The 22441-nt window shown below is 34.5% G+C and overlaps 2 pseudogenes; one reads left to right on the top strand and one right to left on the bottom strand.

Moving 5' to 3' along the window:
- Window positions 1-209: 209 nt before the first annotated feature.
- LOC147381228 (G-type lectin S-receptor-like serine/threonine-protein kinase At2g19130 pseudogene) lies at window positions 210-3137 on the bottom strand (annotated as a pseudogene).
- Window positions 3138-9924: 6787 nt separating this feature from the next.
- On the top strand, window positions 9925-21308 carry LOC147381227 (G-type lectin S-receptor-like serine/threonine-protein kinase At2g19130; annotated as a pseudogene).
- Window positions 21309-22441: the final 1133 nt, after the last annotated feature.

Genomic DNA, 22441 nt, shown 5'->3' with positions numbered 1-22441 from the left:
ACTTTCAATGATAAAACGATTTTACAAAACTAATTCTAGGTGACCATTCACACCTTAATTTCATGAATGGTGGCAACTCCAAAAACTAAGTAGAGTGGAGGCTTCTTAAGTGAAACTTACACGTGTATCTACATGTGCAATTCAGTTAATATGTGGTTTGCTAACTTTATATACTTGATGATGAGGAACTAAGAGGAGATAAACTCTGTGGTTCATTTGAAACAAAGCTCAACCACACACCAAATTATAATAAAACCAGTATTACAAATACATACTAGCATTATTACCCAAGTCTTGTACATTACATTCCCAAACATCCAGAATCCCTGACTTGCAATTTGTGACATGAAGGGAATCTGTAGCCTTTCTTGTACCTATTATGTTCATGAAATCCAACCAATTTATATCTATCTATATCTACCACCAAAAGAAGCTAAACATACTGAGACCTAAATCGTAACTTTCTAAGCTTTTAGGTAGAAATTAAACAAGAATAGAATCACCATAACATTCAAACTAGTGTACCATCTTTATGACTTGAAACTCACCAAAGAGGAGGTATTTTTGGTTGAAGAAGCGGTTGAGACCCTATTCTGTGCTCGGGTACTTCTTTCAAACAGAAGACTCCTCAGGAACTTCGTTCACAACTAGCTTGTTCACAAATGGTAGGAAAAATTCTGGGATAGGAGGAATATCCACTTCTAAGACTCCCTCCAGAATCTGAACCACATGTCCCATTGTTGGTCTGTCCTTCTCATCATCTTGAATGCACCAACATGCAACTCTGCAAACTCTAGTAAGCTCTTCAATGTCAACATTACCCACAACCCTTTGATCCAACAAGCTAAGAACTTCTTCTCCATTGTGTACTTTCCTCACTACCAGAGTAGGAAAGTAATCAACCATGTCATCACCTGATATGCCCAAATTTCTCCGACCGGATATAATTTCGAAAAGCGTCATTCCATAGCTGTAAACATCAGCTTTGGTTGTGATAGGTACGCCTGAAATCCACTCTGGTGCAAGATAGCCTCTGGTTCCTCTCATGGTTGTCAAAACCCGGCTGAAGTCCCTACCAAAGAGCTTCGCTAGCCCAAAGTCCGCAACCTTTGGACTAAACCCAGCATCCAATAGTATGTTTTCCGGTTTTATGTCACAGTGTATTATGCAATCTCTGCACTTCTCATGTAGATAAGCCAATCCTCTAGCTGTCCCAAGTGCAATCTGGTATCTTGTTTTCCAGTCTAAGATGATTGAATTCTTCCGAAACAAACAAGAATCTAGTGAACCATTTGGCATATAATCATAAACTAGCAACCTTTCGCTTCGTTCGGCACAAAACCCCCGAAGGCGAACCAAATTGGCATGTTGGATTATACCAAGGGTGCTCACTTCCGTTCGGAATTGCTTCTCTCCTTTTCCGAGGCATTCAAGTTTCTTCACAGCTATGTCAATTGAGTTGGACAATTTCCCTCTGAAAACAGAACCGAAACCTCCTTTCCCCAACTTCTCCGAGAAGTTCCTTGTAGCACTTTTAAGATTCTTGTATGTAAACGTCACCAATGCATCCTCAGCGGTGTTCAGTGTACCAATGAATTCTCTCCTCTTATAATTCCAAAAGAGTGCCAGGACAATAGCGAAGAAACTTACAACCCCTGCAATTCCACCGACAACGATCCACATTGTGCTTCTCTTGCTCTTGCCTCCAGAGCCTGAATCTGCAATTCTTATGTGGAGAACTGCTCCATTGCTATCACCAATTGATAATTCTTGCAAATCCAACAGATCTTCATGCCAAACTAAACATCCATTTTCATAAGAGTATGCCATACAAGAACAATTTCTCAAGCAAGCTAATTCACATTCTTTCATGTTCCCATCTTTTAAAGGCACTGAACTTGCCGGCAGTTTCATGTTGGGCATCGTAAAAAATGTGTCTTTTCCTCCAGACCCGCATCCTAATGGGGTTTTCCTCACACAACCACCCCACCAAACCCTCAGATTGTTCCAATCTTTCGACGAACGTGGTTCAAAACCTTGCAAACATGAACAATACGGCAAAACTTTCTGATTACAGCTACCAAAGGGCCCACAATAACCGTAGACCTCACAGGGCTGTCTCGGTTGAGCATAAATTAAAAGCCATTCTCGAGTATCCTCCGCCCAGACAAAATTCTTCAACTGACCTGAGTAATCCATCACCAATCTAGACAAAAGAGAGGTGTTATAAAGAAACATTGTAAAATAGCTTTCCCTCTCGTTTGTAACATAGCTGTAATTGTAGATATAGGTTTTTCTCATTTCAGGAATTAAGCTGAAAATTTGTCCGTTCCAAGTCCCAGTAGAGTGGTACCTTTTAGATCCTTTCCACTCTAGAAAATACTGACTACTTCCACTTGGGTCTATCCCGATAGAGAATATTCCGCTCCCAGGATCTTCTGAACTTATCCATGAAGTGAGGACTTGTGTTCTGTTAGTGATTTTATTCAAACCAATCTTTGAACCAGGCATACATGTATCCGTTTGGTGATCAAAGCTCTGCCATATTATATTGGAGGAGTTCAACCCATCTTTCAAAACAAGATTCCCATTGTCAAGAAGCACTGCTATGGGAGGATTAAGAAGTTCCGATGTTAAATTTGTCGACCAGATTGGGATTTTTGACTTGTTATTGAAGAGGACTAGATTACCATTTTCTAAGAGTTTTAATTCTGAAGAAGATGAGTCTTGGAGGGGTGTATCTCTGTTTGCCACCCAAATTATAGTTTGAGGTGAGATTTTTTTGTACCAGATACCTATGTAGTACTTCTTAGAACTGTTACCTGGTGTGAAGAAACCAAGTTCAAAGATGCTACCTTTGGAGAAAATGGTCTGGTTTCCCGAGAGAGATTTGCCAACAGAGATGATGTCAGCTCCAATGGAGAAATGGGTTTTCAAAGAGAAGAAGAGAATCAGTACATGAATGAAGAACCATGGATTGCTTCTGATACCCATCTCTGCAAATATTTGCACCGTAATGCACTCTAGAAGAATTGAAGAAATGAAACAAATTTCTTATGCCGAAGGAATAAAAAAAGCAAATCCATGTACTGTACTGCAGGGAGTTGGGTAGCTAATTAGGTCCAGGTTTCTTGAGTTCACCGATCATAAATGTACAGGCCCATATATTTAATCTCATGTGTGGGTCTATGAAAGTGTGGTCTAAACTAAACATTCATGACAGTAGACCAAAAATATTGTATCATGTGGCATGTAATAAAAACCTGGAGTGGGATAGGGATCTAACTACCTAGAGTAGAGGATTGAAGGACGCACTAACGAATAACTTCCCTAACTTTCCTGACATTAATTGAGAGTGGTTTGACAATTATTCCTGTAGTAGCTCATGGTAGTGGGTGATGTATGGCTCAAAATCAACGGGACAGACCTTCACAACCATGGAAAAAGAATCTATACCAAATCTTAGAAAATTTGTGTTTGAATGCCGTGATCATGAGCACGACAACATGAAATTAGTGGAGTTGGGTCAAGCCTAATTGGATTTGAGTCATACTAAATGTTGACCTGTCTAACATGATTGTTAAATGGGTCATGTCTCGATTATGACCATCAACCTCCTTAACTCATTGACACTTTAATCACAAGCTATTTACAAAAAAATTATCAACTTTTGATGAATTTACAATTCTAGGCTCACTGTTCATTTTAATTACTAAAACATGATTGATAACGTATTCAAAGGTTTTTAAAGTGACTATTTCGCAGGTTTAAAGTGATTAGAAATTGTCACTTTAAACCTGTGAAATAGTTACTTTAAAACCATCGAATTCGTCATCGTTCTAAATTTTTTTTAACGAAAGCATGATAATTCACGTTTTGATAATGAAAATGAACAGTTCTCCAAATAGTAAATAACTCATTTTCAGCTCACAAATGATAGTTCACTCTTTAATCATTGTGTCCATTTAATTCATGAAACATATGAGGTATCTTAAATATTAGAAATTATTAAAACTTTTAAAATTATCCATTTTTTTACTAGAATTATGTAAAAAAATTTCATAATACATTTTTTTTCTCAAATTTTATAAAATATTGAGAATATTTTGAGATATATTTTAAATAATTAAGGGTTAACCTTTTAGGGCATCTCCAATATACTCTTTAAAGTTTGTTGACTCTTTACTTAGAGAAATGTGAAAAAATCGTCTCCAAGAGACTCTTTAAAAATAAATGTTAAAATAAAAAGGGGACTTCCACTCTCTACATGTAATAAGCCTCCAAAGCTAGCTATTTTAATGTTATAAAATTTTGAAAAACATTTTCCCTATTAACTTAGTAAGATTTCAAATCTTAATAAGATTCGTTGGCCCACATGGATTACAACATTGGCAATCCAACACAACATCCTCCTAGATTTTACAGAAAAACCCACATCCAAATGAAAAAATTCAAATTTTGTTTTAGCTTGATCCAAGGTGTTGAAAATGGATGGATAACGAACTCCCAAAACTTAAAATTAAAATTTAACGGTGAAAAATAATTTTTTTTCAAAATTCTTAGCATTTCATTCTTTACAAAGCCTGTGGCATCAGATCATGTTTTTGGATGCTAAGATGTGTGTTCACGACCCTTAATAGGATTTAAGTAGATTTTAGAGAAAGAAGTGTTGAGTCTATTGGAGTTTAGATCAAATTTTACAGTAGCTAAAATAATTGTTGTTACTTTTTTAATAAAAGATGCTAAAAGAACATTGTTGGAGACACTCTTAATTTAAGAAAGAAAAACACTTTCCGTACTAATGCTCTGTTTGGAAAAGCTGTATGTAAAGTTGCTGATGCTGAGAGAAAGTTGTTGTTGCTGTTGCTGAATTAAGTATATTGTTTGGTAACATGCTGTCTCATTATGCTGTTAAGATGTTGAACTGTTTGGTAATCTACTGTTTAAAAATTGCTGAATGAAATTAAAAATAATATTAAAAAATATATTATTTATCGGATATAAGTAATAATATGTTAACCATAAATATAAACATAGAATTTCATATTAAAAAATAAAAATAAAAATTCAATTTCATTTTTTCTATACTAACATATTTAATGTCTATCAAATAAATAATAAATAATTAAATACAATTTTCCAAGGAAAATTAAAGGATACGAAAGTGTTCACTTTTAAAAATAGAGAGCTTCTATTGCCACATAAACTTTTATTAAGAAGAATGCAAGATAGATGCTAATTCTTTATTGATATCATAGGAATGATGGTGTTGTTAGTAAAAGTTGTCGAGACAATCGAGTCTCTTTAAAAATAACATTATTAGTAGTCTTACACATGTTTTGATAATGTCCATTAAACAAATGGTTGAGATGGGTGCATAATCCCAAGGATTTTCAGAAAATTGTAGATCTAAACTAATTCCTAAAAACTAAGAACTCATTTTTGAACTATTGGAGAAGATGACAATGGTGTTGAGAAAGATTTGAGGTTTCCAATTCAAGTCGATTGAACTCTTATACAACAAAAATTTCTCTATCATCAAAACAAAAGGCCAATCAAGCCATTACATCTACCCATTTGATCTTCAACCTTCCCCTAGATTAGATCGATCTGTTTTTGTTCTTATTTATTCTCCATTGGATCGATCACGTAAACATTTAAAATGATCTAGTTTTTGTGGACCATACGATTTAACAACAATAATGTATACAAACACCTTGTTTGTATAAGATATACACTTAAAAATCTCTTTAACTCATTTCTATAAACTAATTTGATGATCTATAAATCTATCAAACCAAGAGAAGGGCCCACTCTCCCCAACTACCAATTCTCTTTATATGTACTTTGCAGAAACGTGTCACTCTTTAAACCTTTATCTTCCTCATCACCGCCAACCCTTTCTCACAAACACCACCACAATGAAGATTCTTGACTCTGAAGATCAAGTAATCCTCCGTCAACCTCTCCTAAGACCAATCAATTACCACCATCATCTCAGCCATACGTTGATGCTCAACATCAGCACCACCACCATATAGAATCTCCTCCTTCTCCTCAACATAATGAGCTCAATCGACTTGAATTCATACTAACAAACACACAGATAACAAGCTTCGAAAGAATTCGATTAGCCACCATTCTTGAACATCGTAATTATATCCACCAAACACCACAAGTACATACACAAAGGTTTTTAGGTGAGTGAGCATTTAAATCGATTGATGAATAGATGTAAATTTCTGTCTCACTTTTCTTTCTCTTTTCTCTTTTTTCTTTTCCTCTTTTACTTCTAGAATCTCTGAAATTTTTCGATTGAGCTCTTGGAGAAGATGACAATGGATTGCTTAAAACACAAAAATTGAAAAAAAAAAAAAAAAGTTGCTTACCTGTGTGAGTTGCAGAGATGAACTCTTGATTGTCAGATCAGAGAGAGAGAAAGATGACGCCAAGTTCACTCTGTTTTTGCAGAACGAGTTGATTTTGTGGAGCCTCAGTAAAGTGATGGTAGTCGATAGAATCGGCTAATTTTGACGAAAGAGTCGGCAATTAAAAAAAGGTCGAATCCATTCCAAACACTGAAGTTTCAAAATACTGAACGTGTTCGGATGAGTTTAGCCGGCCCACGGCTCTTCCAAAGAGAGCCTAAGTAAGGAAAGTTTCTTAATTGCATTATCTTGTGGCATCCAAAAATATTATCCAATGCCACAAGATGTAGAGGATAAAATTTTAAAAACGTTGGAATTTTTTGGGTGATGGAAATGGAACTTACTTTTTCCACTTAAGATTATAATATTACTGAACGAGTTACATGGATTGGGTCAGGTTACCTATTTAATATATGTATTAGGTTTGAGTTTATACTTTTGACACAATTATTAAATGGATCAGGTTTGGGTTTGGTAAATTTTCAGAATACCCTTACCTCAACACGACATGAACACAACTCAACCCATCACAATGTGAAAATAAGCCTATATTTGACGGTCCAATACTATCGAATTTCATAAAATTTGACGAACCAAGGCATTGAATTTTTCATTGTCAAAATTTTTTTTCGACAGACTGAAAAAATTAAATTAATGGAAGATGGTAGAAATTTTGATGCCCCATAGCAATTGAAAATTTTTATGTTCCCCAATTCAATGTCTTAGAGCCATCAAATTTCTCTCATCCTCCATTAATTTGACGGTTTTGGTCCGTCAAAAAAACATTGCCAGTGAAAATTTTGACGCCCTTGAACCGTCAAATATAGACTTTTCACCTTGTACATGTCCTTATGGAGCCCATGTAAGTGATCAGGGTCTAGAAAGTCGTTTCTAGAGCCCCAATTACATAGATTTTATCAGTAAATTATACACTAAACCCTCTAATTACATATAGTTCATTATTAGTCCTTAATAATTCGTGTCTTCCATTTAATTATGTAATTCAGAACTAATTACTATTATTTACGTGTAATAGGAATTATTCGCGAAGTTTCAAAGTGAATTGGGAAAATCCGAAGTTACCACTGCAATCCAAGATCCAAAAAAAGACCGTGGACCACAAGTAAAGTCAATTGACCAAAACTTTACGACGACGCCATGGTCAACGACGGTGGCATGGTCAACTAAGAAGGTCAAGCCTCGAATTTCGTATTGAAACTTGGCGACTGCATATCATTCGTAATAAATTATTTTTAGTATTTTTTGTAAACATAGAATGTCTTCGAAACCCTAATTTTCATAGAAAATCATAATCTGGTCTCTCTATAAATAGAAGATCAGACCAAGAGTTGAGGGGGCTAGATTTTTAGAGAATTAATTTAGTTTTTATTTTCTTTCTTTCTTTTTAAGTTTTATAAAAGTTGTAAGGAGGCTCTGTCGATTTCAAGTCAAGTAATAAAGATAACTTCTTTCTCTCATCTCTCTTTTTTTTCCATATTTTCTTTATTTTATTTTTTCTTTATTGTTCTTGCGATGACTATTGACTAAATCTCCGGTAGATCGGTTAAGGAAGCCTAAGCAAGATTTATTAGTGTTTTACTATTTTCATAATAATTTAATAAGTTTTATTGTAATAGCGTAGGTATTTATTATTAAGTTGAATATTAATTGTTTTCAAAGTTTTGATGGTCTCTTTCTTTGATAAGTTCAAGAAGAACCATGCACTACAGAGAATAATTAATATTTACCTAATAATCTCGGTCTAAACTTTTGCATACTTTTGATCTCGTTTATATTTTAATTGCTTGATTTTTGAATCCACAAATATTAGTTTTGTTTAGTGGATCGAGATAAATAGAAAATCAGAAATCACTTATAGAACTTGTGAAGATGGATCCAATTGATCTACACTTATCTCACATATTCTTAAGTTTCTTTTATTTTAGTAGTTTATTTTAGATAAATTATTTCTTGCAAACTGTTTTTAAATCACTTGTTGAAATTGAATTGGATTATTGAAAGTAAAATACTTTGGATTAACGTTGTCTCTGTGGTTCAACCCTTGCTTGCCAAGGTTTTCTTTTGTTCATTACTTTATCATCATCTACAGCTCGAACAGTAAGGACATGCACAAAGAGGAGTCATGGGATAATTTCACAAAAAAATCAGCTTATTTTGATGATCATAGAAAATTCGACATGCCGAATTTGATTTACCACAATATTCCGACCTTATGTAAAAAGTATTTATTTATTGTTTTATAAAACTATTAAAACAAAAAAGAATTAATCTTAAAATTAATATGCTATTAATTCAAAGTGTCGCTCTCCCCACACAAAAAAAAAAAAAAAAAAAAAAATTTTCCGTAGAAAATTCAATCAGGATTTCATAATATCTTAAATCAATCAATGGTATTAGCCCACGTGTGTTGAGGGGCAACCCCAAATTAAAAAACTACCCACATTAGGCTTCGTGCAAGTGGTCATTCAAGATTCTCTAAAACACCGGATTGACTTTTCTATAAGCAAAAAAAAAAAAAAAGTCTCCTATCCCCCTCCCCTTCCCACAATCCTTCCTTTTTATTGGTTAGCCCGTCACCACCCTCGATTTGTGACGTTAGATTGGAGTCTGTTGAACTAGATCTTCATAGTTGATTCATTTTGTCAAACATTCAAAATAGGAAAGTCTTTTTAGACTTTAAAAACAATTATGAGGTCCATTGTCCAATTCAAGAAATCTTTTTACTAAGTAAATACTTTATTTATATTAATCTTCGGCTCCATCCTCTTCCAATTCAAGAAATCTTTTTACTAAGTAAATACTTTATTTATATTATTCTTCGGCTCCATCCTCTTCATTCACAAGTCATGACAGTGTATGGTTAATTTTCTTAAGAACTTTCATAGTTGATTGTGTGAATATAAATATTTTCTTTGTTACAAGATATATAGAAAAGGATTATTTTGACTCATTAAAAAAACACATGATCACAACCGTTTAAACACAAAAACACATGCCCCCATTGAGATTTACAATGGAGGCAATAGTCACACTTTCCCCCACAAAATTTAAAAAAATAAAAATAAAAATAAAAATAAAAAGATTCTCCTTGTAAGAATTTGATATATTTTGAGTTTACCCCCAACAACTTCTGGCAATCACCCCTACATCATCAAGTTTTTGGGTTTATTAGAACTTTTCTATTTGGTTAATATTTGGCAATTGGCCTTACTCTCACTCATGACATTGCCCCTTGACTTAGGTATTTTATCATAGACTAATAAGAAATTACTTAAATGTCATTCATGAATTTTTGCCTCAGAGCCACTCATCTTCATGTTCTTGAACCATATTGGACAACTGTAATTTGTTCCCACAACATGAAAATCTTAGTTGCACCCCTCCATATTCCTCAAAGAATTCTCAAGAGATCTTGAGGGCAATTTACACTTTTAACCTTCGATCATCTTGCTTGGTAAGAATCATTAAGGTGCAAATGGCCATCAAGGTCTCTTTGATGAAGGAAAAATAAGGTCATTCAATGTAATTTTCTTGCAAATAAGTTGAACTTGTGGAATTTGGACTATTATATCACCAAGGGTACACTACGTGAAAATTGGAAAAAACAACAATAAAATTTGTGTGTCTTGGGCCGACAAATCTAAGATAGCAAAATTTGTTCGTGATCTAAAGCCCGACGAATTTTGTCTCCTACTTCTTAATAAAACTCTCTTTAACAGAGAACTGTAACAAACCATATCTCAAACTCTCTCACTCTCGATTTTATCACTCGATTTCTCTCTTGATTTCTCTATCAATAATCTCTCATTTATTCTATCTTTTCTTTAAGCACTCTTTAAACTAGACTACCCTCTCTAAAATGAATCGACCACTCTCTGAAATCAATTTTAAGCTTCGATCTCTCAAATCAATCTCAAACTTTGATCTCTCCCTCTCTTTAAAAATCCTAACTTCGTCAAAATAGTCCAACAGTAATCTTCTTTCTACATATGTTATGGATTTCACGGGCAATGGAATTTTTTTCATGGTTGGAGGATGTTCAAGAATGGAATATATGTTGGAGCCAACCACGAATACCGTGTGATGTCTATGGTTATTGTGGGTCCTTCGGTATCTGTGATCTTGAAGCCATGTGATATTGTTCATCTTTGCAAGGTTTTGAACCACATTTTTCGAATGATTGGGAGAATCTGCATGTTTGGGGGAGTGGTTGTGTTAGGAAAACCCCTTTACGGTGTAGCTCTGGAAGAAAAGACACGTTTCTCATGATGCACAACATGAAATTGCCAGAGAATTCAAATGTTTAGTTCTTGGGAACGAGGAAGAATGTGAATCTTGTTTGAGCAATTGCCCTTGTACCGCGTATGCTTATCATAGTGAATGTTTGGTTTGGCAGGAGATCTGTTAAATTTGCAAGAATTATCATCTTATATTAGTGATGGATGAGATCTCCATTTGTGAATTGCAGATTCAGAGATGAGAGCTTACCTAGGTAAGAAGAAGGGAAGGACAAAAAGGGTCGTTGTGGGTGGAATTGCCGGGGTTGTAACTTTGTTGGGCGTTGTTCTGATGATCTATTGGAGGTGTAGGAAAGAATTCATTGGTACATTGGAGGCTGTTGAGGATGGCTTGGTGCTGTTTAAATACAAGCATCTTCAAAGTGCAACAAAGAGCTTCTTGGAAAAGTTGGGGAAAGGAGGTTTTGGTTCTGTTTTCAGAGGGAAATTGTGCAACTCAATTGACATAGCTGTGAAGAAACTTGAATGTCTTGGAAATGGAGAGAAGCAATTCCGAATGGAAGTGAGCACCCTTAATTGGCATAATCTAACATACCAATCTTGTTCGCCTCTGAGGGTTTTGTGCTGAAGGTAGTAAAAGGTTGCTAGTTTATGATTATATACCAAATGGTACATTCACTAAATTCTTGGTTGTTTCGGAAGGATTCAAACATTTTAGACTGGAAAACAAGATACCAGATTACACTCGGGACGGCTAGAGGACTGGTTTACCTACATGAGAAGTGCAGAAATTGCATTATACATTGTGACATCAAACCAGAAAACATACTTTTGGATGCTGGGTTTAGTCCCAAGGTTGCAGACTTTGGGGTAGCAAAGCTCTTTGGCAGGGATTTCAGCCTGATCTTGACAACCATGAAAGGAACCAGAGGCTATCTTGCACCAGAGCGGATTTTAGGCGTACCTATCACACCTAAAGCTGATGTTCACTATGTGAAAAAAGCCCATATTTGACTGCCTTGGGCCGTCAAATTTCATAAAATTCGATGGACAAAGGAGTCAAATTGACATCAAATTTTTCATTGTCAAATTTTTGTTTTCGACGGGCTGAAACTATCAAATTAATCAAGGATGGGAGAAATTCGACAATTCTAAGCCGTCAAATCTGGGAACATCAAGAATTTTGACGGTCTTAGACCGTCAAAATTCAATTTCTAAAATCCATGGGCCTTGGCCCGTCAATTTTTTCTGTTGAATTTTTCAGTTTTCACGTAGTGGTTTACAGCTATGGAATGAAACTTTTCGAACTTATATCAGGCCGAAGAAACCTGGACATATCTGGGGATGAGATGGTTGATTACTTCCCTTCCCAGGTTGTGAGTAAAGCACACAATAGAGAAGAAGTTCTTAGCTTGCTTGATTCCAGGTTGGAGGGAAATGCCGACGTTGAAGAGCTTACTCGAGTTTGCAGAGTTGCATATTGGTGCATTCAAAATGATTAGGAGCTTGAGGCCAACAATGGGACATGTAGTTCATATTCTGGACGGAGTCTTAGAGGTGGCTATTCCTCCCATCCCAGAATTTTTCCCAGCAATTATGGACAAGCCAGTGGAGAAGAAGTTCCCGAGGTGTCTTCTGAGTATGGAGTGGGGTCTCCACTGCTTGTTCGATCAAAAATACTTCCTCTTTTGTGAATTTCAAGCCAGCATAAATATGATGAACTGGTTTCCATGTTGGGGTGATTATATTCTTGGTTTCTACCTAAAAAACCTAGGAAGTTAAAGTTTCAGTCTCAGTATGTTTAGTTTCTTTTGTTGGTAGATATGGCTAGTTATGAATTGGTTGTATATAATAGGTGCAGGAGAGGCTCTAAAGATTCCCTTCATGGCACACTTGAGATGGTTAAGTATTCTCGATGCTTGGTAATGTTGTTATGTCCAAGACTTGGGTAATAATACTTGTATTTGTAATACAGGTTCTATTATAATTTTTTTTTATGGGTAAGCTAAACTTGAACCCGCGACCTCGAAGTTCTTTTGCAATATGTCAAACCAACTGAGCTATGGTTCTAAGCCCAGGTTCTATTATAATTAGTTGTAATTGAGCTTTGTTTAGCACGAATCATAGAGATTATCTTCTCTTAGTTCCTCCTAATCATCATCATCTACACCCTGCTCCCAATACTGAATTGCATTAGATGAAATAAAATAAAAGGTATCAAGTGAAATGCAGTACAATATAAGAAGATAAATCTTTTTCGTAAGGATCCTGGTTTGGCAGACAATGTTAGGGAGACAACTTGGAGCCAACGCCTTTGTCCTATATGGCTTAAAAGTTTCGGATTTGGCTGATGTTTTGTGAGGATGATCTCTATGGTGAGGAGATCATCCTCACAAAAAATCAGCTCAATCTCAAACCTCTAACCCCATCAAAAGGGGTTTAGCATTAATGTGGACTGTCGATCTCTATGGTGAGGGGATCATCCTCACAAAAAATAAGCTCAATCTCAAACCTCTAACCCCATCAAAACGGGTTTAGCATTAATGTGGACTGTCGATGTTTTATCGTTAATTTGTAAATCACTTTTGATGAGGTTAGAAGTTTCAGATTGGACTAATTTTTTGTGAGGATGACCCAAATCATGTGATGCCTGCCAACAGTTCCAATCAACTTGTCTGAGGAGACCTGACTGCATAACCTGGAGTCGAGTTTGGTGTCATTACCTTCCCCCTACCTGAACATGTGAGTATGGTTATAGACCTGGTAATATCATTGCCCATCATCGCTGGACACATCACTTCTTGTTGATTTTAACATAATAACATAATTTTAGCCATATCGCTTTAGGCCTTGTTATGACCCTACTCATATATTTGTGCAAAGCTCACAACAGCACATTTTTTGTTCACTTAACGTATTATCAAAACTTGGTCATATCACCTTAAGCCTGACTATAACAAGACCCATTATTTGGCTAAGGCCCACAACTTTTTTTACTTCCTGTAGCCTTCCTTTCTCCCGTTAAGGGGGTAAAAGCAAAAAAAAATAAAATAAAATAATAAGGAAAATGCTGAAATGACACAGGGTATTTACTGTGATTCTCACAAGTCTGATGTGGGATGTGCACATAACCATAGATATGTTTTCTTGTGATATGAGTAAAAATCATGTACATTTATGTATGCATGTCCACGTCAGGAGTGTGAGAATCATAGTAAATCCTGTGTCACCCCAACATGATTCAAAAAATAAAGTTGGTTAGTATATGGATGGCAATCTTAACACAAATTACGAACACGACTCAAAAACAACACAAAATTATTGGGTTTGAATCAAACCTAATTTAATTTGGGCATTATTGAAAATTTTTAAGATTGAAAGGATAAAAGATAAAAATTAATAAAATAGGTTAAAAGAGGAAATATAGTAAAGCTATAGGGGATGAAGTATAGAGAAAATAAAGTGAGTCCTACAAAAATACAATTTGATTGAAGGATTAAAATAATAAAAGTGAAAAAATAAAGTTGGAAGATCATTATTAAAAAAATTTAATATTAAATGGGTAAAAGATAAAAAAAAAATCAAAATAGATTTAAAATAAGTAAAAGAAGAAATATAATAAAGTTAAGAAGAGTGAAAATAAAGTTGTAATGATTTTCATCTTCGATTTATATGCAAATCTAATTATTATGACTTTGCAAGGCTACCCTGATTACTTGGATGGCAAAAAATCCTACATGCCCTTGAATCATTCGTGTTGTGTGATCTCAGTTCGCTAAACTTGTTTTGTCAATCTTTCTTTAATAATCACAAAATCCAATTGGTAATCGATCCATCCTTGGCAAAGTCTATTTAGAAATTCAAAACCTACGAAGACAATGGAGGCAACCCCCAATCCTTGATAAAGATTTTGGTTGTTAAATGTGGTTTCATGCAAATTCTCAATCCATTTCCCACAGATGACTACAAGTTGTAGATGTAAAAACTTGCCCTACCTTGAGATATGTGATGTCGGCTTGGAATCTCCTCTTCTTATACTCCTGGATGTCCCTGCAACAACACAACTCTGACACCCAAGTCAAACTTGAGTACAAAAAAATTAGTATGTAACTTTGAGGGGGAGAATAATCATACCTTTTAGTGTCTCTATCCATATATTTATAGATGTAAAACCCTAGGATACCTATGGATCACGTTTATCAATTTCATCCTTATCTGATTTAGAAAGTAAATCTTGATTTAGAATGTATCAAATCACGATCATGTCCTTATACACCCCTTCATTTTAACGACTTTCCATTATCAAAACTCCAACTACTTTTGACCCAATCCCCTTATTTATAAGGGTTTGGGCTAATTGAACCATCCTATGATGCATCCTTGACCCAATATTCCTCCAACCAACCAAGACCCAAAATTGATGGTTGATTTGCGATCTAGTCAACGAGCATACCCTCATATGAGTTGGCTCAGATTTCTATGGCTAACCTCAATTTCTATGTGTCACATGTCACCCCTTAGTACTCAGCTAAAAATATCCTCCGCATAATACATTTTGTAAGGAAACAAAAAAAAGGTAAAATACTCATAATACAGAAGTTCCAATAATTTAAATCTAAAGGTAGTATGGCTTTTAGGTTCAGCCAGGGATGCGTCCTCGCACATGCAAAGAACACAAGCCTTGAATTTCATATAATAATTACTGAACTATGTCGAGTTAAACGGTGAATAGGGATTGGGAATATTATTTAATAATCCTTTATCCGTACTTTTCTGTCAATTTAGTCCTTACATTTGCATGTTATCAAAATAGTCCATTTAGATAATCTCTCTTTTAAAAAAAATCCCTAAACCTCAATCTAGACATTTCTCATGATGGAAATGTTGATATTGCCCAAATCATTCAAACTCACCATTTTTCATCCAAAAAAATTTGATTTCCAACATCCGGATTGAATTTTGGAAACTCAAATCTGATGAAAATGATTTGAGAAGGAAGAAGAAGCCGTTTTCAAGGGTTTTTTTTTCATTTTTTTCAAGTATTTTGAACATGTATGTAAAAACACTAGGATTTTTCAATTGTTTTGTCTCTTTTTTGGATGAAAATTGATCAAGGATGGTTCTTTTGATTTGAAATCAGCTACACAAATCGTTATGTCAAGTTTTAAGTCAATCTTTCCATGTATTCAATTGGAAAAACTTGAAAAAATGAAATCAATTTAATTTTACATGATATTCAATGAAATTATACCCAATTCAAGAGGTTTTGACTATTTTATCCAACCTATAGAATCCTCTGGAATTTATGAGCAAAAACTCTCTTTGCCCTAGGTTGTTAGATAGGCCAAATGTCTAGAATATTCAAAATCCTACCACCTAATTACATGTCATCTAGTTTAGTTCTCTAGAATTTGATTCAAAGCCTAAGTTCTAAGACCACTTTACTCTCCTTAAAGAATTCTCTAAAATCTATTGACATTTTACTAATTTATCCCTTGATTGGTAAGACCCATAAGTGAGTGAAAAACCATCAAAGCTAAGGAGATGAGAATAGTGGGAACTCTAGGATTTAGGATAAGTTTATCCCCAAGGATCTCTCAAAATCCTATAAATAAAAGACCCATCTAAGGCAAATGAAGGAGGGGTTGAAGTGATCCAAAATTCTATCAGTTACTCTCCTCAAAGTCCTCTAGCCTACTTAAACTCTATCTAAATCCTTTCTCAAATATCGAAAAAACTCTAACCAAGAATAAGAAGAAACAAGTGTGGGTTGTAATTATAATATTTTGATTTTTCTATGTAAACCCCCTCTAAATGTTCTCACTTCTACCTACTCCCTACTCCCCTCTTTGCATTCAAACAAGTTTATGTAGATTTTCATCTTTTTTAGCTTGAGGCTTAAGGGTAGAGAGTCCTAGAGGTAATCTCACCCTATAAGCCATCAATAAGCTCTATGAGAGCATTAGAGTAATTGTTTCTTGTTTATTTACTTTCTTTGCAAGCTTTAAATTCCTAGTATATATGTTCTTTACTTCCTCGTAATAGGTAATCTTCTCTTTTTGAGTCCATTACATGCATACACTATGTGCACGTGCATCACAATATGTTTTTCTTAAATGATTAAAAATCAAAGGTGGAAATCTATCTAGATCTACACCTAACTCTCTAAACTAACAAAAAACAGTTCCAAAGAGGATACAACTCATACATAAGGTCTCTGGTCCTTCCATGGTGGTGTCTAACTCATGGTTAAACCAATAAAAAAAATGCTCTCAAGTAAGCACATAACCTTTCTAAAAAATCTTTGGGATCTAAAAAGGTGAAATCCATGTAGATTCCCACCAAAATTCTATACTTATAAAAAATTCCATTAAGGAACATTTTATGTTTTAACTTGCTCATTAGTTTAAATCTTCTATTTCCTAAAATTAGACTATAATCTTTTTACTTTTTAATTCTCTCTATAACTTCCTCTATTTTCAAAACCCCAAAAAAGAGTTTTCTAATCTCACCATGGGTCAATATTGGTAACCATCTTTGAATAGGAGGGACAAGATGCCTAACATCTTCCTTGTCCCTCAACTGAACCTCATTACCTTAATTTCCTAGATAGACATTTTTTCCCTTATCCTTTAAATATGTGAGTTACTACAAGCCAAGAAAAACAGATTTTAAAAATCTTTTTATAGTGTTCATTCACATTTTAATTGAAAAGCAGCAACTCCTAAACCTGCGTAAATGATTTCAAACCTTCCTCAAAGATTTTGAAGCTCATGTATCTACACTTACCTTTATAAAAATATTTTTTTTATTATTTATAAAAATAAATTTGAAAAAACAAAAAGGAATTAGTTTGAAAAATGAAATTTTATAGAAAAGTTGTTTAGAATATCTTTAATGAAAAATGACTTTTTTCTACGTCTACCATCATCCTGATTTATGAGATTAGGTTGGACGCAGTTGAGCTTCCTAGTCAGTTCATTATGTCAAACTTGCACATTAGAAAAGTCTTTTTTTTTTTCTTTTTAAGTCGTGATGAATGCACGCAGTTGGGTAAGTGGCTAATGTGACAAGGGCACAAAAATATAGATCTTTTTCATCGGGATACATAGGAAAAAGATATGCAATTATGTGCCCCAGTCACATATCCAACCGCATATCAAAACCATGTGCATTCATCATTATTCTTTTTTCTTTTTTTGTTGCAAGTTCTTTTATCTAACTCAAGAAGTCCTTTTATCATATCAAAGAACTTTATCTTACTTTTTTTCAATTTTGTTACAAAACCACTCTTGGCAATGATGTTTATTATCTAATAATAGGAATATCCTTGTTGTAGTTAAAAAAACAAAGAAAATAAAAATGCTAAAGTGACTTTAGATAATAGTCGAATAGCACTGAATGATAGAGATATTTTTCTCGAGATACGAGTGTTATACACTCGAGGAAAATTGATGATTCTATGCATACTGAGTGCTATTTTGAGTCATGATAACAAGGTTCAAAACATAATTATGATACTGTTGACAAAACTTTCACAATTAAAAATGTACACATATTATTTTTAGAGATAAAAATGCCCAACATAAAAATAGTTTTGGACAAAAAAAACATTTTGAAGGGATTTTGTATAAAATGCTCATTCCGTGACATGGAAAGACAAATGGATCAAAGTTCACACTACATGAAAAGAGTATACTAAAATTGATGAGTCATGTTGGAGTGACTTCAAGATTGGACCTAATATTGCACATCTTGATGTGAAAATGGATAGGAAGCATATATGCTTTTTCACTCTTATTTCGAGGAAAAACATCTATGATTCTCATACACTTTCACGCCAAGATGTACGATGTGAGGTCCAATCTTGAGGTCACTTCAACATTATTCAAAATTGATTGTTCTTATTCTTTGTTGTTCTATAAAATCAACAAATAAAAGATATACTAGTCAAGTTTGATTGTTTTTTTTTTTTTTTTTTTTTTGGAAAAATTAATAAAAAGGACACTCGTGGAAGGGTTTCTTTCTAAATAGTCCCAAAGTTTTGCCCTGTAGCTTGATAGAACATTTAGTAAACTTTTTTCTTTCTTAATGGTCCCTCATTATTGCGAGTTCACAATTTTTACTATCAAACTCGATACTTTTGTATTTAGTGTCGAGTTCACAATTTTTATTATTGAACTCACCATTATTTACTATCGAGTTCATCACTTTTTATTTACTATTGAACTCGATGCCTTTTATTTACTGTCAAGTTCAGCACTTTTTAAATGAAAAGTAGTGAACTCGACACTGGTAAAATCAAACCATTTTGAATTTTTTTTACTAAAACATATCGAAAGATCGATTAAAAACTTGATATAACGACTTGTTTAGATGATTTCAACCCAAAAGAACCATTCTTAATCGTTATTCATCCAAAAACTAAGAAAAAAGAGGTGAAATCCTTAGTTTTTTCTATGCATCTTCTAAATGTTTGAAAAACCCCTTGAAAATGGATCTCATTTCTTATTAAACACTTTCCAATGAAATTGAGTCTCCAAACCTCGATTGAGATGTAGAAAATCTAAGCTTTTGGATGAAAACCATGAGTTTGAATGGTTAGAGCATTCAATCGTGAGAAATGTGGGAGATGAGGTTCAGAGACTGTTTAGAAATAGAAAAGTTCATTAAAGGGAGTATTAAGAAATTGCCCAAAACTTACGAACTATTAAGAAAGAAAGCCCTCCGCCAGGGTCCTTCAAGTAATTTTCAATTTTCTTTTTTGACTCTCTAAATCGAAACCCATTTAAGTTCTGATCTTCTTTTGAGCATTGTGGTGTAAAGTTTTGCAGAGATGGGTATCAGAAGCAATCCATGGTTCTTCATTAATGTACTAATTATCTTCTTCTCTTTGAAAATCCATCTCTCCATTGGAGCTGACACCATCTCTGTTGGCCAATCTCTCAACTAGACTATAGTCTCCATAGGTGGCATCTTTGAACTTGGTTTCTTCACACCAGATAACATTTATAAGAAGTACTACATAGGCATCTAGTACAAAAAAATAAATAAATTCACCTCAAACTATTGTTTGGGTTGCAAACAGAGATACATCCCTCCCTAACCCATCTTCTTCAAAATTAAAACTCTTAGAAGATGGTAATCTAGTCCTCTTTAATAAAAATTGTTATCTCTTGAGTATTGATTTCTTATGGAAAGAGAGTTGTCTCTCGAGATTTTGCAACCTCCCCCCCCCCCCCCCCAACCCTATATTAAGATTTCTGGACCGATATATCCAAATCCCAACTGGAACTTTGGGTTTTGGGCCCCTGCGTGCGCGCGTGAGCCCGCCTACTACTTCTATCAACTTTAAAGTTATTAGAAGTGCAACTATTTAATTATTGCAAACCAATTCTTCTCCTAGTCAATGTAAGACTAAAGTTACTCAAGATAAAAAAACAAAACTATCAATTAAAGCTTAAAGCAATAAAGTATAAAGTATAAAACATAAAGCAAATTTGGGATTGATTTACCCTATGGTTTAAATTGTTTTACCAAATGGTTAAAACCTATTAAATATTAAAGGATTTTCAAATTCAACCTTCTAAATTCCAACAAAAAGTCCAAAATCCCAATCTGATCAACATATTTAATGTTGAAACTTGTTAATTCTACCGTAGCAGTGTTTCTTGACAGTGGGAAGATCAGATGGCTTGACTTCTTCTAGCGATCCTCTCTTTCTAGATAGACCCGGATGGAAGTAGTCAGTTTTTTCACAGGTACTTTACTACTGGGACTTGAAATGGACAGATTTTCAGCTTAATTACTGAAATGAGATCAAAAATATCTTCAATTATAGCTTTGTTACAAGAGAGAGAGAGAGAGAGAGAGACCAATTTTACATACTCTGCTTATAACACTTGGATTATTTCTAGATTGGTGCTGGATTTCAGGGGCCAGTTGAGGCTTTTCGCATGGTTCGAGGAACGTAGACAATGGGCTTTTTTATTGGAGTCAACCTACAAAGTTGTGTGACAAGAATTTTAATTGTTAGTCTTTCGGTAGTTGTAATCAGAAGGGGTCCCGTTTTGATTGTTCATGTTTGCAAGGTTTTGAAAAAAAGATCCTGGAGGACACAAGATGCCCAACATGAGATTGCCTGAATATTAAAAAGGTTTCAAGGTTGGGAATAAGAAAGAAGGTAAATTAGCTTGCTTGAGAGATTGTCCTTGTACAGTGTATGTTTATGATGGTAGATGTTTGGTATGGCATGGAGATCTGTTTAATTTGACCTCCAAGGAAGAAAGTGATGGAAAAGATTCTGAGGCAAAAGCTTACAAAGACAAGAAAAAGATGAGGACACTATTGGTTGTGAGTGGAATTGCAGGGGTTGTTCTTGGGTATTGTTCTGGTGATCTATTGGAATTGTACAAGGAGAGAGTTCATTGGTACAGTAGAGGCTGTTGAGGGTGCTTTGGTCCCTTTCACATACAAGAAGCTTCCAAGGGCAACGAACAACTTCTCCGACATGTTAGGGAAAGGAGGTTTTGGTTCTGTTTTTAGAGGAAAACTGCCCAACTCAGTTGACATAACTGTGAAGAAACTTGAATGCCTTGGAAAAGGAGAGAAACAATTATGAATGGAAGTGAGCACCCTTGGTATAATCCAACATGCCAATCTGGTTCGCCTTCGGGGGTTTTGTGCCCAATGCAATAAAAAGTTGCTAGTTTATGATTATATGCCAAATGGTTCACTAAATTCTTGTTTGTTTCCAAAGCATTCAAACATCTTAGACTAGAAAACAAGAAACCAGATTGCACTCGGTATGGCTAGAGGATTGGCTTATCTACATGACAAGTGTAGAGATTGCATCTTACATTGTGACATCAAACCAGAAAACATATTGTTGGATGCAGGGTTTAGCCCTAAGGTTGCAGACTTTGGGCTAGCGGAGCTCTTTGGCAAGGACTTCAGCTGGGTTTTGACCACCATGAGAGGAACCAGAGGTTATCTTGTTGGAATTATTATTTTTTATTATTATTTTCATTATTAAAATTTTTTTGTGCCTATTCACATATATAAATTTTATATAAATACTGGATTGTAATTTGTTCAAAACATTAAGAGCAAAATTGAAAATCATGTTTGTGGTCTGGCATGGTTACCAACATCAAATATGATAGGTTAGTGAACATCCTATGAAAGTTTAAGTGGTATTCACCTAATACTAGAATTCTACGATGGGCAGAAAATCTAGTATCCTCTTTATAAATAAGTGGTCGTCCTCCCCTCTCTACACACAGATTATTCTGTTATTGAGATAGAGGTTCCCATCACCAAAAGGTGTAGGCAGAGTTGGGGTAGTGCACCTATTCTTCGCAGATCATGATCAACGTATTCTTCGCGGATAATCAAAAAAGCGAATCCAGGTATTTTACTATTATTGCTTTCGATTCGATTGTTTGTTCAAGATTAAATCCTAGATCCATGTCTATTATGTTCATAGTTTTTTGCAAACAATCAGTATCAGAGCCAGTTTGGATTTGTTTTTATTCAAAACTGTTTGATTAAATCTGAGTCGAATAGATTTATATTTTAAAATAAATATTATTTATTTAGTTAAAATCGATTTATTAAAGTCGATTTATTTGAAAATAAAATCTCCCATTTTTATTTCTTCAAAGAAGATTAATGAAGGCAGAGATTTTCAATCTCGTTTTGCCAATCGATAAGAACCAAACAATAATTTTCTATTCAAGTTCGAATCTCTGC

The sequence above is a fragment of the Akebia trifoliata genome, unplaced genomic scaffold (genome assembly GCF_017979445.1).
Source record: "Akebia trifoliata isolate Shusen 1 unplaced genomic scaffold, ASM1797944v1 Contig00608_ERROPOS3031104, whole genome shotgun sequence".
Lineage (NCBI taxonomy): Eukaryota > Viridiplantae > Streptophyta > Magnoliopsida > Ranunculales > Lardizabalaceae > Akebia > Akebia trifoliata.
Note: the sequence above shows the minus strand (reverse complement) of the source record. Positions and strands in the feature narration are given on the sequence as shown.